At 47.5% G+C, this 12,930-nt stretch overlaps 1 protein-coding gene across 2 annotated transcripts in view; it reads left to right on the top strand.

Moving 5' to 3' along the window:
- Positions 1-12,930, top strand: part of HBS1L (HBS1 like translational GTPase) — a 520,713-nt gene that overhangs the window by 389,279 nt on the left and 118,504 nt on the right. The window lies entirely within an intron of this gene.

Below are 12,930 nucleotides of genomic sequence, written 5' to 3' on the forward strand. Positions count from 1 at the left end.
GGGCAGTAGACTTATTTAGGTTCCTGACTAATGAGAACTGAATCCCCATTTATTTTTTCAAATTAGGCATGTCCCAACAGCAGACCTGTATACTAAAAAGAGAAATTCATTTTGTAACTTGCACTTCTCTTTTTGAGAATGGGTCAGACCTCCCAATGTTATGCTGCGCTAAGAAAGTGGTATGAAAGACATTTTATAAGTTTAGTTTCTGTGTTCTTTCTAGGATATTGAATTTTGTAGAGCAGTTTGTGAAGATAACTGACATTTTTCAACCGCACTTATGCCTAAATAGTCATGCTATTCTCACTATGCCATTTAATTTTTCGGAAAAACTTAATCAAAGCTTACAAATAAAATTTTATTCATAGGACCTGGGCAACTTCCTGTTTTTTTATTTAAACGCTGCATTGCCTTTTAAGGAGTACATTTGGTGTACGAGTATGGTCCATTTATCTTTCCAATTAAGTTCATATAAAGCGTTCCCATGCTCCTTGCTATCAGTGTCTAAAACACAAGTAACGAAAAAGAATATACAAGAGCTTAACACTCACTCTTGTTTTTGCGCACAGAGAAGGCAGATAGAGCTGGAATAAATTATGTCAAATGTTGGACCACCAGCCCTTATAGCACTACGTTTTTGTGTATGTGGGACTCCAAGGATAAATTAATGGGTGTTTGCAAAGGTTTGGAGAGATTTGAACATTGACCCTCTCTTTACCTCAGTGTGCAATTCTGGGCCACACTGTCTCTCTGTACAGCTAAGTAAGCTAATAGTAAGAGAACTAAAAGTTTATGGTTAATTCTATATCTCATTGTTGTGGACGCATCATCATATCTTTGGGCTATGGGAGAGCGAGAAATAATGTGACACAGCATAGCAGGTCAGTATTTTGTTGTCGCATCTGTAGGAAAGTAGAATCTGCTTCTATGGTTACCCCCACTTTTTGCTTGGTGCTAAGCTGTATTTTGACTAGTCTGACTGGGAGCCTGCTCTTCAGGACCCCAGTCTATCTACTTTCCCCTTAAACTGTTGTGTTCAGTACTTGGGTACATCCCAGATTGGATACTGGGGTACCCTTATAAGTCCCTAGTATATGGTACTAAGGTACCCAGGACATGGGTACCCCAGAGGTCTCCCATGGGCTGAAGCATGTATTCTGCTACCCAAGAGAGACCATTGAACATGGAACTACAAGTCTGCCATTGCAGCCTGTGTAAGATGGTACTAGCACCCCTTACTAAAGATATAGGTTTTATATATCTAGGGTCACTGCACTTAAAACCTATAAGCCACTCCTATAGCTGGCCTTTGCAATCCTGCAGGCAGGGTGCTTGGTTCTAAGTGAGAGGGTGCCCCTGCATGAGCAGGACACCCCTACAGCCTACGGAGTCCGTTCTCCTGGTTTGTTAGTCATGCAGCCATAGACTATATAGCGGGGCACTGCATAATTACGCGATGACCATCTCGAAAACGGCTGTATCGAATCCTATCATGTTGGGTATCAAAACATGTTGGAATCATATCCCCACACCGTAAACGGTGTGGGAGGTATGATTGCAAGCACTGGAGTAGTCCTCCGTTAGTCTCGCAGAGTTCCTGGTACGAGCCTTCTTGACCTGGACAGCACAAAATGGTTACTGCTGCCCAGAGACACGAGTCTGCCCTCCTGCTGCTGAGCCAAGCTCGAACAGGGCAAGGCAGAACAATAGGCATCTTGTCACAGGGAGGAGTGACCACATCCCAGACAGGATTTAGTGTATTGGGATGGTGTGGGTGCGCTTGCCAGCGCCACTCAGTCTGCATGAAGGGCACATTTGGTGTCCCTGTGCATAGTCCAGTTCAAACCAGTCCTGGGAGCTGTTGACTCCCGCTCTGGCACCAAACTGGACAAAGGACATGGGAGTAACCTCCCCCCTGTCCAGACCCTCCTCTGGGAGGGTTCCCTGAATTTTCCCAACCCTTTCCCTAGGGTACTTAAGGGCTTACCTGGGTGTAGGTCCCTAGATTTGTCGTGAGATAAGCTTCAGATCAGACACCACTGCACTTCTACCGTCTGGGCACTCTTGACTTTGTTTAGGCCTGACTTTGTCTCCCTTTCAGTCTGCTGCATCATCTGTGCCTGTGCAACATACAGGAACCTTCTAAGGCCTGTGAAGCATCAAAGACACCTGAAGAAATCTCCCTTGGAATGAAGGAGTCACTGCAACTATGTCTGGTCTGCAGATCCTGAGCTCCTCTGGACTCCGTGGGCTCTGCAACACAGATGGTGGTTCTCCACAGCTCCCGAGGCCTGCCCTGCCTCCTTACCAAGTTTGAGACCAGTATCCCTTGTGGGGTTGCAATAACTGAACCCTTGTCCAACATGCATTTGCAAAGGCTTGTTCTCTTGCTTCCAAGACGATCTTCAGGCTCCAAGTAGCCCCAACCTCGAGCACCTCCAAATACCAGAATCTTCAGGCACACTGCATCGTGGCCTGTATCTTTTAGGAGCTGCTTGAGGTCCTCTCGTGACTCCAATGCTTCCGGCCTGTGGGTCCACTTGAGGGTCACACTTGTTCCTTTGGGCTACCCTGTTGCTCGTGTATGCCCCGACTCCCCCTGTCTTTGGTGAGTCCCCTGGACCTTGCTGGCCCCGACGTTGCTCCTTCTTTGATTCCTGTGTTGCTTGCCTTTGCCAAGGCTTATTGGTGCTCCCGCCGGACTCCGACCCCTCAGCACTCGACATCCTTTGTGGGACAGCTCGTGCACGGCTCCTGGTCCTCACAGCGGCAGAGTCAAGGACATAGTCATCCATCCTGCAACATCCAACATTGGAGGGCACTAGTCTTGCAAGTATCATGGTCTCTCCTGAGTGACATAGACTCGGTCCCCTCTGCTTGCAGGTACCTCTCATTTAGACACCATCCTTGGATTCCACCGGACTCTTTCACCTTCTTCACAGGCAGGTCGCTGCACACACTGCTGCACGGCTCTGCCTGCATTGTTTTTGCCTAATCTTGTATTTTTCCCCTCTGCCTAACTTGCTTTCTTGCCCAGACTTGTTTTATTCCTCTATGCCTGTACTTGCTTTCTTGCCCAGACTTATTTTTATTCCTCTGTGCCTGTACTTGCTTTCTTGCCCAGACTTGTTTTATTCCTCTGTGCCTGTACTTGCTTTCTTGCCCAGACTTGTTTTTATTCATCTGTGCCTGTACTTGCTTTCTTGCCTAAACTTGTTTTTCCTTCCTGTGCCTAGTTCTCCCGCGGCCCCCGCCCGTTTTTCCCACCGCTGCTTCCGTGCGGCCCGCGCCCCTGCAATCCAATTTGCCGCCCCGCTCCCGCCTCCCAGTTGCTCCTCCCTCCCACATCCCCTCATATGGAGGCTGCGCAGCGGCCGCGAGGTGAGCGTGCCTAAGGCAAGCCCGTCTGCACCCGTCCGTGCCTGGACGGCACCCAGCTCCAGGACCCCTGGACTACGCAAAACGCCATGACTCCCAACACCGATACGATGCCAGAACCCTCCACTCACTCAACACCGGACGATCATACACCTGCTTCCTGGCCGCCCCGAAGTGCACCCACGGAGCTTTCACCTGCCGGAACTGCAGCTTCACAAGCATCCGCTCCACCATGCTGCCGACCAGGAAAGAACCCAACCACCTCAAATTCATCCTTCTGAACACCCGCTCCGCCCGCAAACACGCCGTTGAACTCTGGGACCTACTCGACTCAACCTCCCCAGACGTCCCCTTCCTGACGGAGACCTGGCTGAACCCCGCCTCGGCACCCAACATAGCCATAGCCATCCTGGAAGGCTACAAGATCACCCGCCGGGACCGCACCAACGGAGCAGCAGGAGGAATTGCCATCGTCCACAGGAACACTCTGAGTCTCAACCAACACCGACGACACCCTTAGCACCGCCGAACACCTGCACTTCCAGATCCACACCAACCCCAACACCACCCTCCGTGGAACCCTCATCTACAGACCCCCCGGACCCCGACCACATTTCAGCGACTCCATCGCCGACTTCGTCAGCACACATGCCTTCGCCTCCACGGACTACATCCTCCTCGGGGACTTGAACTTCCACCTCGAGAACAACACCACCACCACCAACTCCACCACCCTGATCGACAACCTAGCCAACCTCGGACTCAGATAACTCGTCACAACACCCACCCACTCCGCCGGTCACTCGCTTGACCCTATCTTCTCCGCAAGCCCCCACGTCTCCTTCAACCACACCACCAATCTCCACTGGACCGAACATCGCTGCATCCACTTCACCTTCAAGAAACCCACCACGCACCACCGCACTCAACAGATGCCTCGCCGCTGCTGGAGCAAAGTCACCGAAGACCAGTTAACCCCCACCCTCGCCCAGAGCCCACCCGCCGACCCCACAGACCCCGACACCACCGCCCACAACCTCATACAGTGGATCAACGACTGGGCCAACGCCCTTGCCTCGATCAAGAAACCCTCCAACAGTCACATCAACAAGAAAGCCAGCTGGTTCACTGAAGACCTCCAGGCCTCCAAGCAAACCTGCTAAAAGCTGGAGAAGATCTGACTCCGTGAACGAACACAGGACAGCCACGCAGCCCACATGAACGCCAGCCGCAGACACCATCACCTCATCAGATCCGCCAAAAGGGCCTCCTTCAAAGACCGCCTAGACAACAATGGGCAGAACAGAAAAGAGCTCTTCAACATCGTGAAGGAACTCTCTAACCCCAGCTCCCACCAACGACGTCCCACCCTCTCAAGACCTGTGCGACTCGCTGGCCACCTTCTTCCACCGCAAGATCGCAGACATCCACGACAGCTTCAACACCACGACCGCCCGACAACCACTGAGACCTCCGCCCCCACGACCACCAACCGCCTGCTCTCCTGGACCAACATCATCGATGACATAAAGATCATGAACACCATCCACTCCGGATCTCCGTCAAACCCATGCCCACACCACATCTTCAACAAAGCCAGCACAGCCATTGCACCCAATCTCTGAAAAGTCATCAACACCTCCTTCGAGACAGCAACCTTCCCGGAGAGCTGGAAGCACGCCGAGATCAATGCCTTACTCAAGAAACTCAAGGCGGACCTCAAGAACTTCTGGCCCATCGCCCTGCTCCTGTTCCCGGCTAAGGTCATCGAGAAGTCTGTCAACGAACAATTGACCCGCTACGTCGAGGAGAACAACATCCTGGACCCTTCTTAGTCCGGGTTCCGCAGCAACCACAGCACCGAGACTGCCCTCATCACCCGCCACCGATGACATCAAGCCCCTGCTGGACAACGGAGAAACGGCGGCTCTCATCCTCCTTGACCCCTCAGACACGGTCTGCCACCACACACTATGAACACACCGCTACAATGTCGGGATTCAAGAGAAGGCCCTAGACTGGACCATCTCCTTCCTCTCCGACAGAACACAGAGCGTCCGCCTTCCCCCCTTCCGCTCCGAAGCCACCGAGATCATCTGCGGCGAACCCTAGGGCTCATCCCTCAGCCCAAATCTGTTTAACATCTACATGGCACCACTCGCCCACGTCGCCACGACCTCAACATCATCTCCTACGCCGATGACACCCAGCTGATCCCCCTCCGCCAAAACCAGCCTTCATAAAGGAATGAAGGCCGTCGCTGAATGAATGAGGAACAGCTGACTGAAGCTGAACTCGGACAGGATGGAGGTCCACATCCTCTGATCCACCCCTTCGGCCTGAGACGACTACTGGTGGCTGACAGCACTGGCAACCGCCCCAACACCCACCGACCAGACACGCAACCTAGGGGTCATCCCCGACTCCACCCTCTCCATGACTAAAGAGGTCAACGCCATCTCCTCCTCCTGCTTCAACACCCGTCGCATGCTCCGCAGGATCTACAAGTGGATCCCCACTGAAACGAGAAGAACGGTCATCCAGGCCCTTGTCAGCAGCAGGTTGGACTACGGAAACGCCCTCTATGCAAGAGCCTCTGCCAAACTCCTGAGACTGCTCCAACGCATCCAGAACGCCTCTGCACGCCTAATCCTTGACATCCCTCACCGCAGCCACATCACACCCCACCTGAGAGACCTGCACTGGCTCCCGGTCAACAAGAGGATAACCGTCAAGCTCCTCACCCACGCACACAAGGCACTCCACAACACCGGACCAACATACCTCAACAGACGACTCGGCTTCTACACCCCCACCCTCCAGCTCCGCTCCGCCGACCTCTCTCTTGCCAAAGTCCCCCTCTTCCGAAGAGCAACCTCCGGTGGCAGATCATTCTCCCACCTCGCCGCCGAGACCTGGAACACCCTCCCCATCCACCTACGGCAGACCCAAGACCTTCTGACCTTCCGAAAACTCCTCAAGACCTTGCTTTTCCAGCAGTAGCAGCATTCCCCACCCCAGCGCCTTGAGACCCTCACGGGTGAGTAGTGCGCTTTACAAATGATATGATTGATTAATTGAACAGCTGCACTTTCCTAAAGTCCTCCTTTGGTTGCGACAGTGGTTTCCGACACCACTTCACACGTATGCACCCTGCTTCCCTGGGTAAGTAGGTAATGTGGTACTAGGGAATCCACGGGTGGGATGGCTCTCCAACCTTCTGTCTTCCATCCAGTTTTTTCAGGGTCCGCTGGAAAGGGTCGTTAATCATTGAAAATCCAACCGACTTACACGTAGAGTTGTACTGCGCATGCGTTGTGGTCCCACTCTGCACACGCTCTCCGTAGGGTCCCTATCTACTCACCTTGGGTGGTTCTTTGGGGTCCCAGCACTTCTACGTCCTCTCAACACTGTCTTGACCCAAGTTGTGGTTCTTCTACCACTTTCTTAGTATATGGTTTGGTGTTGCTGTTGTGGCTACACCTTTACAACACAGTCCCAGAGGGAATCTACATGTAGCAAATATAATATGATGCCTCTTTTGGCCAACAAGGACGCTGTTCCCTGAACTGAATTTGTTTTTCAGTCTCAATTGTAGGTCACTCCCTAAGCATAAGGGAGATATTCATGACCTCCAGGCTGATTTACAACCTGATGCCATTTTCCTAACGGAGACTTGGCTAAATGAGAGCTCGGGACCTGATATTGCTTTTGCTCTACCTCTTAACTACACGTTTCTTAGTAAGAATCGTGCCGATAAAATTGGAGGGGGCATAGCAATAAATTTTAAAACCACTTATACTTTTAAATGGGAGGACTTCTACTTTAAGGACTGTGAAGTTAGTCTGTTTAAACTCTCACTTTCCCCTAACTTTCCCCTTTCAGGGACCCTAATCTATCGCCCGCCGGGACCGGCAGGACCATGGACAGCTGCAACCCCAGATCTTATTGCCCTTCTATTATTGGAAGCCACTAATTTTGTGATTTTAGGTGATCTTATCTTACATTTTAATGAAGCCACTTGCACTATTAGCTCGACTCTCATTGCTGATTTGGCTGCAATTAATGTTTCTTTACACAACTCAGGCCCCACCCACATGGCAACACACATATTAGAACCCATTTTTTCCAACTTTACCAATGTTTCGTGCCAGACTGCCATTCCTATTCCTTGGTCTGACCATTTTCTGGTGGAATTTAAGGTTAAACATGAAATGTATCATGTTAATTCCTCTATCCATCCGGGGTCAAGGAATTGGAGAAATTGGAAAAGAATAGATGTTGACTGTTTGAACCTCCATCTTAATAACACCATGCCTGTTACCTCTATAACTCATGTAGATGACGCTGATATTATTCATAACAGGCTGACCTTATCGATTGACACATGTCTCCCGCTGGCCAAAAAGAAGTTGGACCACCATCTCCCTCCTGCATCCTGGTTTTCCGAAAAACTTAAGATATAAAAAACGAAATATAAAATTTTAGAAAAGTTGGAGGAAAAATTATGAGCCGGCAGCCAAATCCACGAATAAATTGGCTTTAAATAGCTGTCATGCGCTGTGCAACACTGCACGGGCTGAGCACGCTAATCACACCATTCTACTGTCACAAAATTGCCTTAAAGTTTTGTTTAAAGTAGTGAGGGAATGGTCAGGCGCTGCTTGTCAACCTAAGCCTCCGGGACTTGACTATAAGCACTGTGATGACCTGGCTGAATATTTTGTTGATAAAATCAATAAAATGTATTCTGAATTTAATAATATTACTACAAATAAAGATTTGCAACCTAAAAATTCTGCCCCACAATATGATGGCGCCTCCTTGGCTCTTTAGCATGATAACTTTCAGGATAGACGAAGCAACCTGCTCAATAAATGGACGCCTCTCAACATTTCTTCCCTTCGTAGTATTCTTACAAGCATTAAATCTGGTTCTCCTAAGGATCCGGTTCCCTCTTCCTTGCTGCAAAAACTGGACCCCCCTATACTTAGTATCATTATGGAACTCCTCAACGCATCGTTACTCGAAGCGAGGGTTCGAGCGGCCTGGAAAAATGCTATGGTCCTTCCCTTGCTAAAAAAGGCTAACTCTGATCCAGATGTCTTATCAAAACTTCCGTCCTATCTCCCTACTACCAGTTTTCTACAACATTCTGGAAAAAGACATTAATCTTCAGCTGACGAAGTTTGACTGACAGAACATCTTCACCCTTCTCAATCGGAATTAAGAGCAGGCTATTCTATGGAATCCACTTTTTTGGGAGTCACTGAGACTATTCGCCAATATGTCAAAGGAGACATTGTGGCATTCATTTTACTGGACTTGAGTGCTCCGTTGAACACTGTATCCCATACGTCTCTTTTACAATTCCTACAGTCGAGGGGCACTGTCGGCCCAGCACTCAAGTGGTTGTCTAGCTTTTTGTCTACCAGGACCTTTCAGGTCTTTTTCTCAATTTCTAATTCTCAGATCCATGTCTCCCTATATGGAGTCCCTTTGGGCTCCATACTCAGCCCATTGCTTTTCAACATCTATGTCAGCCCCCTGGCAACGATAGCAGAGGAAGCGGGGCTGACAATATATTCATATGCGGATGACACACAGCTTTTTTTTCCATCTATCTTCCAAAGAGACTTCGGAGGGATCATCTCTCCCGATGGGGTTAAAAAAGATAGCTGACTGGATGCACACAAATTGAAACTAAATGGTGGGAAAACGGAACTCCTCATTTTTGGTGGAAACAAAACTCTCTGGGGCACCCAAAACTGACCTCCTCAGATGGGTGATCTCCCCCTCCCTTCACAATCGGCTCCCAACCGCGGTATAATCATCGACCACCAGCTGTCTATGAAGCAGCAGGTGGTTAAGGTTGCCTCTACCTGTTTTACTATTTTAAAATGGCTCAGAAAAATTCTCTGGATGCTTCCAACCTCCACGCAAAAAAAGGTCATCCAGGCCCTGATTGTGTCCAGATTAGATTACGGAAACGTGCTACATCTGGGCGCAAGTAGGGAAGTGCTTCGTAAGCTGCAAGTGGTCCAAAACTCTGCGGCCAGACTTCTTTGCCAGTTACCCAGAATAGCCTGCACCACAAGTTCACTTCGTGAACTTCACTACTTGCATAGGATAAATATGGGCTCAGTTCCTCACTATCTGGGTGCTTTGGTGCATCCTTAACTTCCCTCACACCTTCTACGATCCTCTAATCAGCTAAAATTCCAAGTTCCCAGGATCAAATGAGCTTGAATGGGCAGCCGCTCTTTTGCCTATCTAGCTCCTTCCCTGTGGAACTCACTCCCGTTTCAATTACTTCACATAACGAGTTACCACAAATTCCGTAAAGTCTTAAAAACATGGCTTTTTAATCAGTAGAGCTTTGGCCCTTTTTTCTTGTAGTTTGTGTCTGTAGGCGTCGGGAAACCTCCGGGTAGCTGTGCGCCATATAAATTAAAAAAATAAATAATAAGACCTGACCTTAAAATAAATTGTAATAGAGAATGTCCGATTTGGGGGGAAATGTTTAATAAGCATTTACGCGTAGGATCTATGGGACATTTTGAGAAAAAAACACAGTTCTACAGATATTTTATACACTCTAAGGGCCGTAAGTTTCAATATTAACAAATATTGCAACTTGATCTTCAAAAAGGATGTGCATTTCAAGAATTGCGTTAAAATGTTTTCCTTCTAAGACAAAAGATTGTGAAATCATAGTAAAAACCCAAGCTATCACCTATGACTGTCTTCAATCTATAGTACTTTTGACTGCTGCTTTCCTGGCTTCATTGAAAACCTCTCAGATTATTGTGTACTAGTTGAAGAGAAGCCTCGTCCTCCCAATGCCTTTTAACGTCTCCAAGTGCCCCAACTGTGACTTGAAAGCAATAGATTAATCCAAGTTCCACAGCTTTTATCGCACCCTTCCTTCGCGCAGTGGCCTTAAGTTGTCTTTATTCTGAGCCAGAAGTGATTTGATTTTTGTCACCCTTCTTTTACCAATGCTGCTCATTTCATCAGAGAAAATTGGCCATATGTCAAAGGCGTCCTTTTTTGGGCTTCATAGTAAGTGGCCAACAGTAATGCAGCATCCTAGAGTTCTACGTTTTAGTAGGCTCCAGAATTGCAGGCAGTTAGAATTTGTCAAAGAAAAACCAATGGTGATCAGATCAAACCCAGATCTTTTAACTGGGTGTTAGTGTTTGATTGGTTCTGATGCTCCGTCCATCACCACCCCCTTTTGTACCGAGTTAGAATTTGTCTCCAACATTTGTTGCCAGTTCTGATTGCGGAAAGTCCTCTTATCCGGAACATCCTGCTAAATCCCCAGATGTCCCATATGTTCTAGTTCTGGAGAAGAGATTTCGTCTTCACCTTTTCCTTTGCTTCTTTTAATTTGAGAACTATTTTTCTTGAAAAGCTAGTTCTGCACACATATAGGGTAGAATTTTGGCATTTACATTCGCTGCATGGTAGGATTTGTCCTTAAAGAAGCACATAATTAAAATGACTGGCGCAACTTATCAATTCTCTTCTGGCTTTATTAATGATGTCATTCCTCTGTGCCTTTGCAGACACTGGTGTAATGTATTTTTGTAAACATTGCCTCTCGGTCATTGCAGGCAGGTTCGAGCCTTTTTTTTTTAATATATGATTTGGGTGCAATCTCACATGAATGCAGATTTGGGAGTTTCAGCCACTTTGTATAATTGTTTTTTCTTCTTTGCTTTTTCTCATAATCTTTGCAAACGGTAGTGTGGTATAACTAGAAAATGTCTCACAGGCGGCTGCTCAATATATTCAGCAAATCTCTCGTGTGACTTGTGTGGGTCTGTATATACTTTGCATCAAATTTTCAGACCGATAACCGCCAAAGCTGAATTTTCTGTATTACACATACTTTTCATGAAAGTGACTTTTTATTACGCATGGATACAATTACTAATGTTTGGCCATTCCTTATAACAACCCTCCTAAAAAGGAATAACCGTTTTTCCATCAACAAGTAAGCTTCCAGTTGGCGAGTTAGCTGTTTTATGCATGTATTTTCATAGCTCATGCTTTAGGTCCTCAATGAGATTTTAAGCTGTTTTTGATCTATATTTTGTATCAAACTTCAAGCGAACTGTAGTGTGTGATTTAACTATCATGTTGTGGAACAGCCTTTGATTTTGAGAAAGATGAATGATACCTGGGAGGGTCGTAGGGCTGACTGTTGAATTCCAGCACGGTTAGGCTTGCTTCTGTGCTATCTCTACATGCGGGTCACCACGTAAGGCCTGTCCCCTATTCCTTCCCTTCAGTTCAAAAGCTGATTGGGCTAAGTCAGAGATCATCCACAGAGGAGCTTCAGAGGACACCCAGATCTAAGTCTACCCCATAAACTTCATACCACCCGGATAACCCACCAGAGACATGGCTGAAACTCCTCTGGGCCTCTTGTTTCCTTAAAGTTGGACTTCCTCTACTTGAGGCACCTAGTAACAGGTTTGCTGAGATCGCCTGTACTGTTTCATTCAATGTGATGGACCTCCTGTCTGTGAGACAAAAAGGACCAGGAAACATTTAGGCCGAATGATGGAAAAAGAGTCTGTGACCAACACAGTCACTGTGAGTCACTCACTGCATCTGCCTGCAAGGAGATCTCTCTCCCCTCTTTAAAGTACCGATGGCTCGTCAACAGTTGCTCCACATTTCAATGAATTTGCGGCCCCAAGAGCAGGCACAGGCTCATTGCTGCTCTGAAGCCAGCACATTAATTTTCAGAGTGCACTCTGTGCCTGTTTGCACCTGCGGCACATGTTTAAATATGTGCTGTGGCACAAATGAGGAACGTCTGCCCTATTATTAATATGGGCCTAAAAGTTATTTTCCTGCCAATTCCATTGGGTTGTGTATTATAATGAGGCACTTTTCTTCAGGTTGAGTTTCATTCCCTTTCAGAATACATAGCGAATAAACAATCCACAACTCCAAATATACTTCAACACAGGTATCACCATTGTTATGGTGTTAAGAGCTGAGCATTGTGCAGATGTTCACACGAATTCCGACAAATGCATATACAGGAAGAGCCTTTAGGCAATCGCGTTTTCTTCTTGTGAACATTTTTTGTCAGGCTTGTCTGTCCATTAGAAATGAGGTACTGATCTCAAATTGTTTGAGGTTTCTTTTTTTTTCAAGTTTGTAAGCGATACAAAATGGACCTCTTGGGATCTGATGAGATTTCTAGTGTGCCTCAAGAGATGCAACAAAGTCATGGAGTTAGGTTTTTTGAACACATATCTGGTTAGAGCAAACACTCCAAGAGACAAAGTATATGAAGGTAGAAAAACGTAGTAAGCGTGTGCTGGGGGTGCAGTAAGGTTTTTAGCACATGTTAAAACTGTTCTTTTAATAAGAGGACTCAATGCGAGCATATGCAGCTGTAATTGGTGTTTTCGTGTCTAGAGGGCAGTTGAGAATTCAAGGATGCAGATCAGTAGTTTGTGACCGAGACACAACTTGTGCCGTGGTCTCGGCTAAATCACGTGTCCAACCCCGATGTAATTA

Source organism: Lissotriton helveticus, chromosome 6 (genome assembly GCF_964261635.1).
Source record: "Lissotriton helveticus chromosome 6, aLisHel1.1, whole genome shotgun sequence".
NCBI lineage: Eukaryota > Metazoa > Chordata > Amphibia > Caudata > Salamandridae > Lissotriton > Lissotriton helveticus.